The sequence below is a fragment of the Monodelphis domestica genome, chromosome 3 (genome assembly GCF_027887165.1).
Source record: "Monodelphis domestica isolate mMonDom1 chromosome 3, mMonDom1.pri, whole genome shotgun sequence".
NCBI classification, from domain to species: domain Eukaryota; kingdom Metazoa; phylum Chordata; class Mammalia; order Didelphimorphia; family Didelphidae; genus Monodelphis; species Monodelphis domestica.
Genome location: NC_077229.1, coordinates 534,882,563 through 534,895,837, shown reverse-complemented (window position 1 = coordinate 534,895,837; position 13,275 = coordinate 534,882,563).

The window sequence follows — 13,275 nt, the reverse complement described above, 5'->3', positions numbered from 1 at the left end:
GCTTGGTTACATTAATTTTGTTTGTAGAAAAACTTTTAAACTTAATAGAATTAAAATTAATCAATTTATATCTTATACTACTCTTTTTTTGTTATAAATTATTCTCTCCTCCAAAGATCTGCCAGGTAAACTATTCTGCGTTCCCCTAATTCACTTATGGAATTATTCCCTATATCGAAATCATATAATCCATTTTGACCTTTTCTTGGTATAGAGGGTAATGGGTGTGAGATATTGGTCTATACCTAGCTTCTGCCATATTGTTATCCAATTTTCCGTGCAGTTTTTGTTAAAGAATGAGTTCTTATTCCAAAAGCTAGGATATTTAGGTTTATCAAACACTAGATTGCTAATGTCATTTCCCCCTATATATTGTGTATCTAATTTATTCCATTGATCCACCATCTATTCTTTAGTGAGTACCAGATTGTTCTGATGAATCTTACTTTAGAGCACAATTTGAGATCTGGTACTTTCAGGCCTCCATAGTTCCCATTTTTTTTTCATTAGTTCCCTTGATATTCTTGACCTTTTTGTTCTTTCAGATGAATAGTTGTTATTTTTTCTAGTTCTATAAAATAAGTATTTGGTAGTTTGATTGGTATGGCACTGAATGAATCAATAAATTAATTTAGGTAGAATAGTCATTTTTATTGGACATGTTTGAAGAAGACTGAACGGGGGAATCCATCTCACCCTCCTTCTACTTTTTGGGATCATCTACTCTTTCTCCATTATACCCAAACTTGCCCTCTAATACACTTGGCAAGTAGATTTCCAGGTATTTTAGATTGTTTAGTATGACTTTAAATGGAATTTCTCTTTTTAACTCTTGCTGCTAGATTTTGCTAATACATAGAAACACTGATGATTTATGTGCATTTATTTTGTATCCTGCAACTTTATTAAAGTTATTGATTATTTCAATCAGTTTTTTAGTTGATTCTCTAGGATTCTCTAAGTATACCATCATACCATCTGTGAAGAATGATTAGTTTAGTTTCATCATTTTCTACTTTAATTCCATCATTTTTCCCCTTATTGCTAAACTTAGCATTTCTAATAGAATGTTAAATAATAGTGGTGATAATGGATCCTTGCTTCACCCCTCATCTTATTGGGAAGGCTTTACATACTACGTATCATTTTAAGGACTGACCCATTTATTCCTATGCTTTCTAATGTTTTAATAGGAATGGGTTTTATATTTTGTCAAGGGCTTTTTCTGCATCTTTTGAGATGATCATGTAATTTCTGTTAGTTTGATTATTGATATGGTCAATTATGTTGATAGTTTCCCTAATATTAAACCAGTGCTACTTTCTTGATTTAAATCCTACCTCATTAGAGTGAATGATTCTTGTGATACATTACTGTATTCCCCTTGCTAGTATCTTATTTAAAATTTTTGCATCTATATTCATTAATGAAATTGGCCTATAATTTTCTTTCTCTGCCTTTTTCTTCTTCCTGGTTTAGGTAACAGTACCATGTTGTTTCATAAAAAGAATTTGGTAGGATTCCTTCTCTGACTTTTTCCCCAAATAATTTATGGAGTATTGGGATTAATTGTACTTTAAATGTTTGATAGAATTCACTTGTGTATCCATCTGACCCTAGGGATTTTTCCTTAGGGAGTTAATTGATGCCTTTTTCAATTTCTTTTTCTGACATGGGGTTATTTAAGTATTTTGTTCCCTCTTTTGCTTTGTATTTTTGTCAATACTCATCCATTTCATTTAGATTGTCAGATTTATTGGCATATAATTGGACAAAATTGCACCTAATGATTGTTTTAACTTCCTCTTCATTGGTGGCGATACTGATTATTTGATGTTCTTTTTTCCTTTTTAAATCAAATTTAAATTAAAATTTTAAATCAAATTAACCAATACTATTTTCTTTTCTTTTTTATAGAACCAATTCCTAGTTTTATTTATTAGTTCAATGGTTCTCTTATTTTTAATTTTATTAATTTCTTCTTTAACTTTTAGGACTTCCAATTTAATCTTTAAATGAGGATTTAAAAATTGTTCTCCTAGTTTTTTTTAGTTGCATGTCCAATTCATTGATCTATATTTTCTTTCTTTAATTAATGCAAGTATTTAGAGATATAAATTTTCCCTTAAGTATTGCTTTGATTGTATCCCATAAATTTTGGTATGTTGTTTCCTCATTGTCATTCTCATTAATTAAGTTATAGATTGTTTATATAATTTTTCTTTCACACACCCTTTTTTAGCATTAGATTATTTAGTCTTCAAATATTTTTTCATTTTTTTCTTTCTGTGGAGATTTAGTGATTATAATTTTTGTTGCATTATGATTTGAAAAGTATGCACTTATTATTTCTGCTTTTCTGAATTTGATTGTGAAGTTTTCATGCCCTAATGCATGGTTAATTTTTGTGTAGGAGCCATGTACTACTGAAAAAGTATATTCCTATTTATTGCCCTTCAATTTTCTCCTAGATCTATTAGTTTTAATTTTTCTAAGATTTCATTCACTTCCTTTACTTTTTTCTTGTTTAATTTTTGGTTTGGTTTATCTAGATATGAAATATGGAAATTGAGGTCCCCTACTAACATAGTTTTATTGTCTATTTCTTCTTGAAGTTCATTTAAATTCTTTAAAAATGCATAGGCTATACCATTTGGTGCATATATGTTTAATATTGATTTTACTTCATTGTTTATATTTTTTTAGCAAGATGAGATGTAATTTCCTTCCTTATCTCTTTTAATTGGATCTATTTTTGCTTTAGCTTTGTCTGAGATAATAATTGCTACTCCTTTTACTCTGTGTGTCACCCTGCTTCAAATGTGTATCTTGTAAAAAAGCATATAGTAGGATTCTGATTTTTAAGCCACTCTACTATCCTCTTCCATTTTGTGGGTGATTTCATCCCATTCACATCCACAACTATGATATCCAACTGTATATTCCCCTCCCTCTTTTTAATCTGCTTTTGATCCTACTCCTTTACCTTTTATTCTTTTCCTTCTAACCTGTCTTTTGCTTTTTATCTCTACCCCTCCTCCCCCTCCCTTCTATTATCACCCCCTTCCTGTGTCTCTTTTTCCTTCTACTTCTTTATATGGTAAGATAGTATTCTATACTCCAGTGTGTATGATTGTTATTCCCTCTTGGAGCCAGTTACAATGAGAGTAAAATTTAAGCATTGCCTGTTAACACCCACATCCTCCTCTCCACTGTATTAGTTTTTCATGCCTTTTTAGGATAATTATCCCATTTCACCTCTCCATTTTTCTTGCCATACAATCCTCTTTTTTACCCATTGATGTTTTTTTTTTTTCATATCATATCATCCTAATCGGCTTATTTACACACCCTCTGTCTAAGTATAGTCCTTCTAACCCCTCTACTACTAATATGAATTCTTAAGAATTATAAATATCCTATTTCCATGTGGGAATACATACAATTTGACTGTATTGAGTTCCTTAAATTTTCATTTATCTTTCTAGGCTTTTCTTGGGTATTATGTTTGGATTTCAAATTTTCTATTTAGGTCTGGTCTTTTCCTTTAGAATGTGGAAATCCTTTATTTTATTGAATTACTATATCCCCTCCCCCCCAAGAAGAATATATTTAGTTTTGCTGGATAGGTGACTCTGGGTTGTAAACCTAGATATTTTTCCTTCCTACACTTCATATTCCATGTCTTCTGATCCTTTAATGCAGAAATTTCTAAGTCCTGTGTCCTCCTGATTATAGCTCCATAGTATTTGAATTATTTCTTTCTGACTGCTTAGAGTATTTTTTCCTTGACTTGATGATTCTTAAATTTAGCTATTGTATTTCAGGGAGTTGTCATTTGAGGATTTCTTTCTGGAGATGGTCTGTGAATTATTTTAATTTCTATTTTATTCTCTTGTTTAAGAGTATGTGGACAGTTTTCTTTGATAATTTATCATAATACAACTGCCAGGCATTTTTTTATTATTGTGGCTCTCATCTAGTCAAATCATTCTTAAATTGTGTCCCCTGGTTCTGGTTTCGACTTTGGTTGTTTTATTTCAAGGAGATATTTTTTATTTTCTTTTGTTTTTTCTCCCACTCTTGATTTTATTTTATTATTTCATAATGTCTCATGAAGATATTAGCTTCTAGTTGCCCAATTCCAATTTTTAAGAATTGATTTTTCTCCTTCAGCTTTTGAGCTTCCTTTTTCATTTGGCCCATTTCTTCTTACAATGTTTTCATTTCTCTTTACCATTTTTCTTCTGCCTCTCTTAATCATTTTTTGAAATCTTTGTCTCCCAAATTTTTTTCTATGATTAGGTATTTTTCATTTTATGTTTATTCATTTCCCCAGCCCTTTTAAAGGTAACCTCTGTTCTCCTGGAGGTTTGGGCACACTCTTAAACTAAATTCTTCCTTGCTGCTACTCTTAGTCTTATTTCTGGGTTTCTGCAAGTTTCAGTTCTTCCAAGATGGTATGATGGCCTATGGGCTGGGATTTCTTAAAGCCACCTCCCACTGCTGATTCAATTACCCCCTGAAACTGCTGATAGCTGAAATTCTAGCCTCAGCCTTGGGTATAGGCTTTTGGTCTCATTCTGGGTTTGATCAGATCTGGTACCGCCCTGCCCTGGGACTCCACCTTGAGCTTTGACAAAGATCAGCCAATATCCTTCAAGTCAACACCCTGAGGATTGCCCCTGCCAGGGATGGGGGGTGGCAGCTTCAGGTCTACTAACTGCCCCAAACCGGAATCTATTATTTTACCACAAAGGTGAGACTTCTACCCCCAATCTGGGTCCACATAAATCAGGCTGAACAGCATAGACTGTTCTGGGTTGGAATTGTGACCATCAATACAGGTTTGTTTGAAAATTTAAAGGGTATGCATTGGGTTGAACCACTATTAGCCTAGCCTGGGTCTATGGGTCTGGATATTGGCTTAGGCACAGGATTAGAACCTGGAACAATAGATGGGGGAGAGGGGCTTGCTGTTGACTTGCTCCTTATTCTTTGGTGTAGGCTCCTGCTGGCTGTGCTCCCCTCTCATCCAAGTCCTCCAGATGTTTGCTGCCTACCTTTCAAGTTTTTTTCTTCATGAAAGTTGCTTCACTCTATTATTGTTGATTTCTTCACTCTTGCGTTTCTTTTATTATAAGACTGATTGGAGAATATTATCATGGTGGTTTTGAGCTTCTTTGCTTCTTCTCCACCATCTTGGCTCTAGAACTGTGGCTGTAGAAAAATATTCATAACCTCACTCTTTTTTTGTGGCAAAAAATTGGAAAATGAGGGGGTGTCCCTTGATTTGGGAATGTCTGAACAAATTGTGATATAGGAGAGTGACAGAATACTATTGTGATGTAAATAATGATGAAGTAGATGATTTCTATATGAATTGGAAGAACCTCCATGAACTGATGCAGTTAAATGAACAGAATGAAGAGAACATTTTCCACAGAAAGTGAAATATTGCGGGAAGACCAAATATAATGGACTTCTCTACATGTAACAATGCAATGATCCAGGAAAATCCTGAAGGACATAAGGGAAAGAATGTTAACAACATATGGGAAAGAACTATTGAAGTAGAAACACAGAAGAAAAACATATGACTTATGACTTGTTTATATGGGTACATAATTTGGGGTTTTGGTCTCAAAAGATTGCTCTATTTAAAAAATGAAAAATATGGAAATAGGTATCAAGTGATAACATTTCTATAACCCAGTGGAATTGCTTGTTGCCTCTAGGAGAGAGAAAGGAAGAGGGGAAGGAAAGAAAATCTGTCATGTAAACCTGGAAAAAATATATTTTTTAATGAAATTATTTAGTCAATTTAGAACATTATTCCTTGGCTACAACAATCATAATAATTCCCTCCCTCCCTTCCCCCCACCCTTCCTGTAGCGGATGTGCAATTTCCCTGGGTATTACATGTGTCCTTGATCAAAACCTATTTCCATGTTTTTGGTGTTTGCATTAGGATATTCATTTAGAGTCTACATCCCCAACCATATCCCCTCGACCCATGTAATCAACCAGTAGTTTTTCTTCTGTATTTCTATTCCCACAGTTTTTCCTCTGAATGTGGGTAGTGTTTTTTCTTATAGTTCCCTCCAAGTTGTTCAGGATCACGGCATTGCCATTAATGGAGAAGTCCATTACATTCAATTGTGCCACAGTGAATCGATCTCTGTGTACTATGTTCTCCTGGTTCTGCTCCTGTCACTCTGCATCAATTCCTGGAGGTCATTCCAGTTCCCATGGAATTCCTCCACTTTATTATTCCTTTGAGAACAATAGTATTCCATCACCAATATATACCACAATTTGTTCAACCATTCCCCAATTGAAGGGCATCCCCTCAGTTTCCATTTTTTTTGCCACCACAAAGAGCACAGCTTTGAATATTCTTGTACAAGTCTTCTTCCTTATGGTCTCATTGGGGGTACAAACCCAGCAGTGCTATGGCTGGGTCAAAGGGCTGACAGTCTTTTAGCACCCATTGGGCATAATTCCAAATTGCCCTCCAGAATGGTTGGATCAATTCACAACTCTACCAGCAGTGCATTAATGTCCTGACTTTGCCACATCCCCTCCAGCATTCATTACTTTCCTTTGCTGTCATGTTAGCCAATCTTCTAGGTGTGAGGTGATAACTCAGAGTTGTTTTGATTTGTGTTTCTCTGATTATAAGAGATTTAGAACACTTTTTCATGTGCTTATAAAGAGCTTTGATTTGTTTAACTGAAAAGTGCCTATTCATATCCCTTGCCCATATATCAATTGGAGAATGGCTTGATTTTTTTATAAAATTGATTTAGCTCTTTATAAATTTGAATAATTAGACCTTTGTCAGAGTTTTTTTGATATGAAGATTGTTTTCCAATTAGTTCCTTCCCTTCTAATTTTGGTTGCATTGGTTTTGTTTGTACAAAAACTTTTTAATTTTATGTAATCAGAAGTATTTGTTTTTCATTTTGTGATTTTTTTCTAGCTCTTTCTTGGTTTTAAATTCTTTCCTTTCCCAAAGTTCTGACATGTATACTATTCTGTGTTCACCTCATTTACTTATAGTTTCCTTCTTTTTATTCAAGTCATTCAACTATTCTGAGTTTATCTTGGTATAGGGTGTGAGATGTTGGTCCAAACCTAAACTCTCCCATATTGTCTTCCAGTTTTCCCAGTGGTTTTTATCAAAGAGTGGGTTTTGGTTCCCCAAACTGGAATCTTTGGGCTTATCATAGACTGTCTGGCTGAGGTCACTTACTCCATGTCTATTCCACTAATCTTCCTTTCTATTTCTTAGGCAGTACCAAACTGTTCTGATGACCACTGCTTTATAGTATAATTTGAGATCTGGGACTGTAAGTCCTCCTTCCTTCACATTTTTTTTTTCATGATTTCCCTGGATATCCTTTATCTCTTGTTCTTCCAAATGAACTTTGTTATGGTTTTTTCTAAGTCAGTAAAAAAAAAAGTTTTTTGGTAGTTCAAAGAGTATGGCACTAAATAAGTAAATTAATTTGGGTAGGATGGTCATTTTTATTATATTGGCTCGTCCTGCCCATGAGCAGTTAATGTTTTTCCAATTGTTCAAGTCTGGTTTTAGTTGTGTGGAGTGTTTTGTAGTTGTGTTCATATAGTTCCTGTGTTTGTCTTGTCAGAAAGATTCCTAAGTATTTTATATTTTCCAGTGTGATTTTAAATGGAATTTCTCTTTCTTATTCTTGCTGCTGAGATGTGTTGGAGATATATAGAAATGCTGATGACTTATGTGGGTGTATTTTGTATCCTACAACTTTGCTAAAGTTGTTGATTATTTTGACTAGGTTTTTGGTTGATTCTCTAGGATTCTTTAAGTAGACCATCATATCATCTGCAAAGAGTGATAGCTTGGTCTCCTCATTGCCAATTTTAATACCTTCAATTTCTTTTCCTTCTCTAATTGCTATAGCTAGTGTTTCTAGTACAATGTTAAATAATAGAGGTGATAATGTTCACTCCTGATCTTATTGGGAAGGCCTCTAGTTTGTCCCCATTGCAAATGATGTTAGCTGATGGTTTTAGATATGTACTGTTTATTATTTTTAGGAAAGGCCCTTCTATTCCTATCCTTTCTAGTATTTTCAATAGAAAGGAGTGTTGTCTTTTGTCAAAGGCTTTTTCTGTATCTGTTGAGATAATCATGTAATTTTTGTTGGTTTGCTTATTGATATGGTCAATTATGTGGATGGTTTTCCTAATATCGAACCATCCTTGCATTCCAGGTATAAATCCCACCTGATCATAGTGAATAACCCTCATGGTGACTTGCTGGAGTCTTTTTGCTAGTATCCTATTTGAGGTTTTTACATCTATATTCATGAAGGAGATTGGTCTGTAGTTTTCTTTCACTGTTTTTGAATTGCCTGACTTTGGAATCAGTATCATATTTGTGTCATAAAAGGTATTTGGTAGAACTCCCTCTTTGCTTATTCTGTCAAATATTTTGTATAATATTGGAATTAGTTTTTCTTTGAATGTTTGATAGAATTCATTTGTGAATCCACCTGTCCCTGTTGATTTTTTCTTAGGGAGTTCTTTGATGGCTTGTTCAATTTCTTTTTCTGATATGGGGGTTTTTAGGTAGTCTATTTCTTCCACTATTAGTCTAGGCAATTTATATTTTTGCAAATATTCATCCATATCAGCTAGATTTGCCATATTTGTTGCCATATAATTGGGCATAATAGTTCTTAATGATTGCCTTAATTTCCTCTTCATTAGATGTGAGGTCACCCTTTTCATCTTGGATACTGTTAATTTGTTTTTCTTCTTTACTTTTTTAATTAGACTGACCACTACCTTCTCTATTTTATTTGTTTTTTCAAAGTACCAGCTTCTAGTCTCATTTATTAAATCAATAGTTCTTTGACTTTCAATTTTATTAACTTCTCCTTTGATATTTAGGATCTCTAATTTAATCTTCATCTGAGGGCTTTGTTCACTTTCTAGTTTTTTAATTTGCATGCCTAATTCATTGACTTCTGTCCTCTCTCATTTGTTAATATATGAGCTCAAGGATATAAACTTCCCCCCTGAGTACTGCTTTGGCTGTATCCCATATATTTTGAGAAGATGTCTCATCATTGTCATTTTCTTCAATGAAATTATTAATTGTTTCTATGATTTGTTCTTTTACCAAATTCTGGGAATCGTATTGTTTAATTCCAATTAATTTTTGATTTGCCTCTCCATGTACTAATTGTTATTTTCATTGCATTGTGATCTGAGAAGGTTGCATTTATTATTTCTTCTCTTTTGCACTTGTTTGCAATGCTTTTATACCCTAGTACATGGTAAATCTTTGTGAATGTACCATGTGCTGCTGAAAAGAAGGTGCATTCCTTTTTTTGTCCCTATTAATTTTTCTCCACTACTTTTTTACATCTACTAACTTTTTCTACATCTACTAACTCTAATTTTTCTAAGAATTCATTCACTGCTCTTACCTCTTTCTTATTTATTTTTTTGGTTTGATTTATCTAGTTCAGATAGAGGAAGGTACAGGTCTCCCACTAGTATAGTTTTTCTATCTTTTTCATCCTTGAACTCCATTAGTTTCTCCTTTAGAAATTTGGATGCTATACCATTTGGTGCATACATGCTGCATACTGATATTTCCTCATTGTCTATACTGTCTTTTATTAGGATGTAATTACCTTCCCTATCTCTTTTAACTAGATCTATTTTTACTTTGACTTTGTCAGATATCATGTTTGAGACTCCTGCCTTCTTTTTATCAGTTGGTCCTCAATAGATTTGGCTCCATCCTCTTACTTTTACCCTATGTGTGTCTACCTACCTCATATGTTTTTCTCATAGGCAACATATGGTAGGGTTTTGGTTTCTAATCCACTCTGCTATTCACTTGACTTTTATGGGTGAGTTCATTCCATTCACATTCAGAGTTATGATTACCAGTTTTGTATTTCCCAGCAATTTGATTTTCACTTATAGTCCTGCCTTTTCTTCTTTCACTATTTCCTTCTATACCAATGTTTTGTTTTTAATCAGTCCCCCTAATCCCCACCCATATTTTACTTCCCTTTCTACTCCCCTCCTTCTTATTCCCCTCTTATTTTCTTCACGATCTTTTTAAACTACCCCCATCCTCTCCTTCCCTTGTATTGCTTCCTCCCCACCAATCATTTTGTTACCCTTCTGCTTTCCTAAAGAGTGCAAATCAATTCTCTGCCCCAATGTTTTTGATTGTTCTTCCCTCTTTGAATCAATTTCAATGCACATAAGAATTGAGTATTTCCTATCTCCAACCTCTTTACCCTTCCAGTGTTCTCCCCCCTCCCACTATGAGCTTCATTGTGACATATAAATTTACTCCCATTTGTTTCTTTTCCTATTTCTTTTAGTATTGATCTCTTTTTCAGCTCTATTTGTTTATATTTTTACACACATGTATATGTATTTATGCATACATATATCTATATACATATTTATCTCTTGGTATTTCATCCTATTCAGTTTTTCACTGTTCCCTCTAAGTGTGATTCTTCTACCTGCCTAGGTGATAGTAACAATTTTTAAGAGTTACCAATGACCTCTTTTCTTATAGGGATACATATTGATTTAACTTATTGGGTCCCTTAAAAAAACTTTTTTTTTCTTTTTTCCCCTCTTTTTAAATTACATTTTGATGATTCTCTGGAATTCTGTGCTTGGGTATCAAATTTTCTGTTCAGGTCTGGTCTTATCTTTACAAATGCTTGGAATTTTTCTATTTTGTTAAATGACCATACTTTCCTCTGAAAGAATATAGTCAATTTTGCTGGGTAGTTGATTCTTGGTTGTAAATCTAGTTCCCTTGCTTTCTGGAATATCATATTCCATGCCTTTTGGTCCTTCAGTGTAGATGCAGTCAGATCCTGTGTTATCCTTTTGTGGTTCCATGGTATCTGAATGACTTCTTCTTAGAAGCTTGTATTATTTTTTCCTTGGTCTGATAGTTCTTGAATTTGGTTTTAACATTCCTGGGTGTTGTCAGTTGGGGATTAAGTACAGGAGGTGATCTGTGGATTCTTTCAATCTCCACATTTCCCTCTTGTTCTAGAATATTGGGGAAGTTTTCTTGGATAATTTCATGTAGTATGATATGATGTCTAGGTATTTTCTTTTGTCATGGTCTTCTGGTAGACCAATGATTCTTAAATTGTCTCCCTTGAATGATTTTCTAAATCCTCTGTTTTGTGAATGAGGTGCTTCATATTTTCCTCGGTTTTTTCATTCTTTTGATTTTGTTTTATAGTGTCCTGCTGCCTTGTGACATCACTTGCTTCTAATTGTTGTATTCTGGTTTTTAAAGACTGGAATTCATCCCTGTCTTTTTGGTCATTCTTTTCCTTCTGGTCTGATTTTCTTTGGAGGTTATCTTTCATCTTCTTTGCCTCATCTTTCATTTCCTTTGCCTCATTTTCAAGTTTATTAATTTTGGCTTTCAAGACACTCTTTTCTGTTTCCAGATGACTTATCTTACTTTTTAAGTTATTTTCCCAGTTGTCTTCCACCTGTCTTAATTGTGTTTTGAATTGTATTTTGAGTTCTTTCAAAACCAGTATCCAATTCGCTGGGGTTTCTGTTTTTTTTTTTTTTTTTGGGCTTGGTGTTTCCTCATTCTTTTCTGTTCCATTTGCTCTTTGTTTATTGTCTGTATTGAAGATGTTGATTGTAATTTTTTCTTCTTCTTCTGTTCTTTGCTCATATTTACCCCTTCTTTACTCCCTTCAGTTGCCTGTGCTTTTGCTCCTCTCATTTTTTGGTTGGATCTATGGTTTTGGTCTTTTCTGTCAGCCTTCAGCCTTGGAGCTTAGTCAGCAAATCTCTGTGCAGTCTGTGGGGGAGGGGTGTTGGAGCTTTAGGTTCCCTGCCCTCTGCTGGCTTTGATAGGATTAAGTCCAGTTGAGCTGGATGTGCCCTGAGGCCAAAACCTGGGGGGGAAATATGGAGTGTCTCTGCTGCTACAACTGGACTGCCTGCTCTGTGCTCTGTGCTTCTTCTCCAACTGCTTCCCCACCATTTATTTTCAATGCTCTGAGTCTGGCACAACTTTGGCCATAAGGTACTCCATCCAGACTACTTGCCTGCCCAGAGTTACCAGCTGCAGCTGGAGGCTTAGAGCTTTAGGTGGGTGAGTGGCCTGGGACCTTCTTTCTTCCTTCCCCTTAAATTTGAGTATTTTCAAATTTAGGCTTTTGGGGGCGTGCCTTTTAATTTGATTCCAGCAGGAGGGTTCCTTGGCTCTTTCTTGTTGTTAGGCTTGATTTTCAGTCCCCCAGGAGGATTTAGTTTGTAATCAGTAAGGAAGGGTTTTCAGAGGTCTGAACTTTTGCTGCCTCTACACCACCATCTTGACTCTGCCTCCTTGAAAAATATTTTTTTTTTAAAAAAGAATCAATCAAATTGTCCTGTGTCCTGATAGGCTTCTTTTCCCCTTGACCTAAGATTCCTAATCACATAAAGGGATTTAAAAAAATTCTACTCATATGGAATCATGGCTGCAATGAATAGGTGGATGTCTGAAAGCAAAGCACTTTCTGACCCCTGAATCAAATGTATTTCCAAATGGAAATGAAATGGACTATAGAAGTTAAATGCCACTATATCCTTGTTACATGCCTGTGATATATGAGGGCTAAATAAATCTTTTGTTCATTATTAAGTGATTTATGAGTGTTTCATTTCATCTCAGGAACCCCAATAACAAAAGAGAGATTATTTCTAAGATTCCTTCCTGAAATGATAGTCTGGCATTATACTTGGGCCTGCCCTAACTTTTAATTTAGCTGGTAATTTTAACAAGATGAGATCGTCCTGTGTCCCATATCATAACTGAGGGGGGAATGGCACTGCTAATTTAGAGGGTGAGGTGATTGAATTGGGGGATACTGCATAACATTAAGTCAGAAGGGTCTTTTTGGTCATATATGGAGAGTCCATTCAATGAAACTGGGAACAAATTTTCTCATGTACACAAAGTAGTTAGTTCAATGAATGCTGAAAGAGGCTGCCTAAGAGGTTGGTAGCCAAGACTAATATTCTTTGGTTACTGTTGACAGTCTTGTAGAAATTTAATTGATAGAATAACAAGACTGAAAATGAAATGGTTCAGGGCATTTGGCAATTAGAAACAAAACCCTCAACTTCTCAGGAGTGTTGTAATAAAAGTGAAGGGGTTGCAAATGGAGCTTGCAGATGAGCAAATGAAATAATCTCTCCTGAAGGGATTGAGGA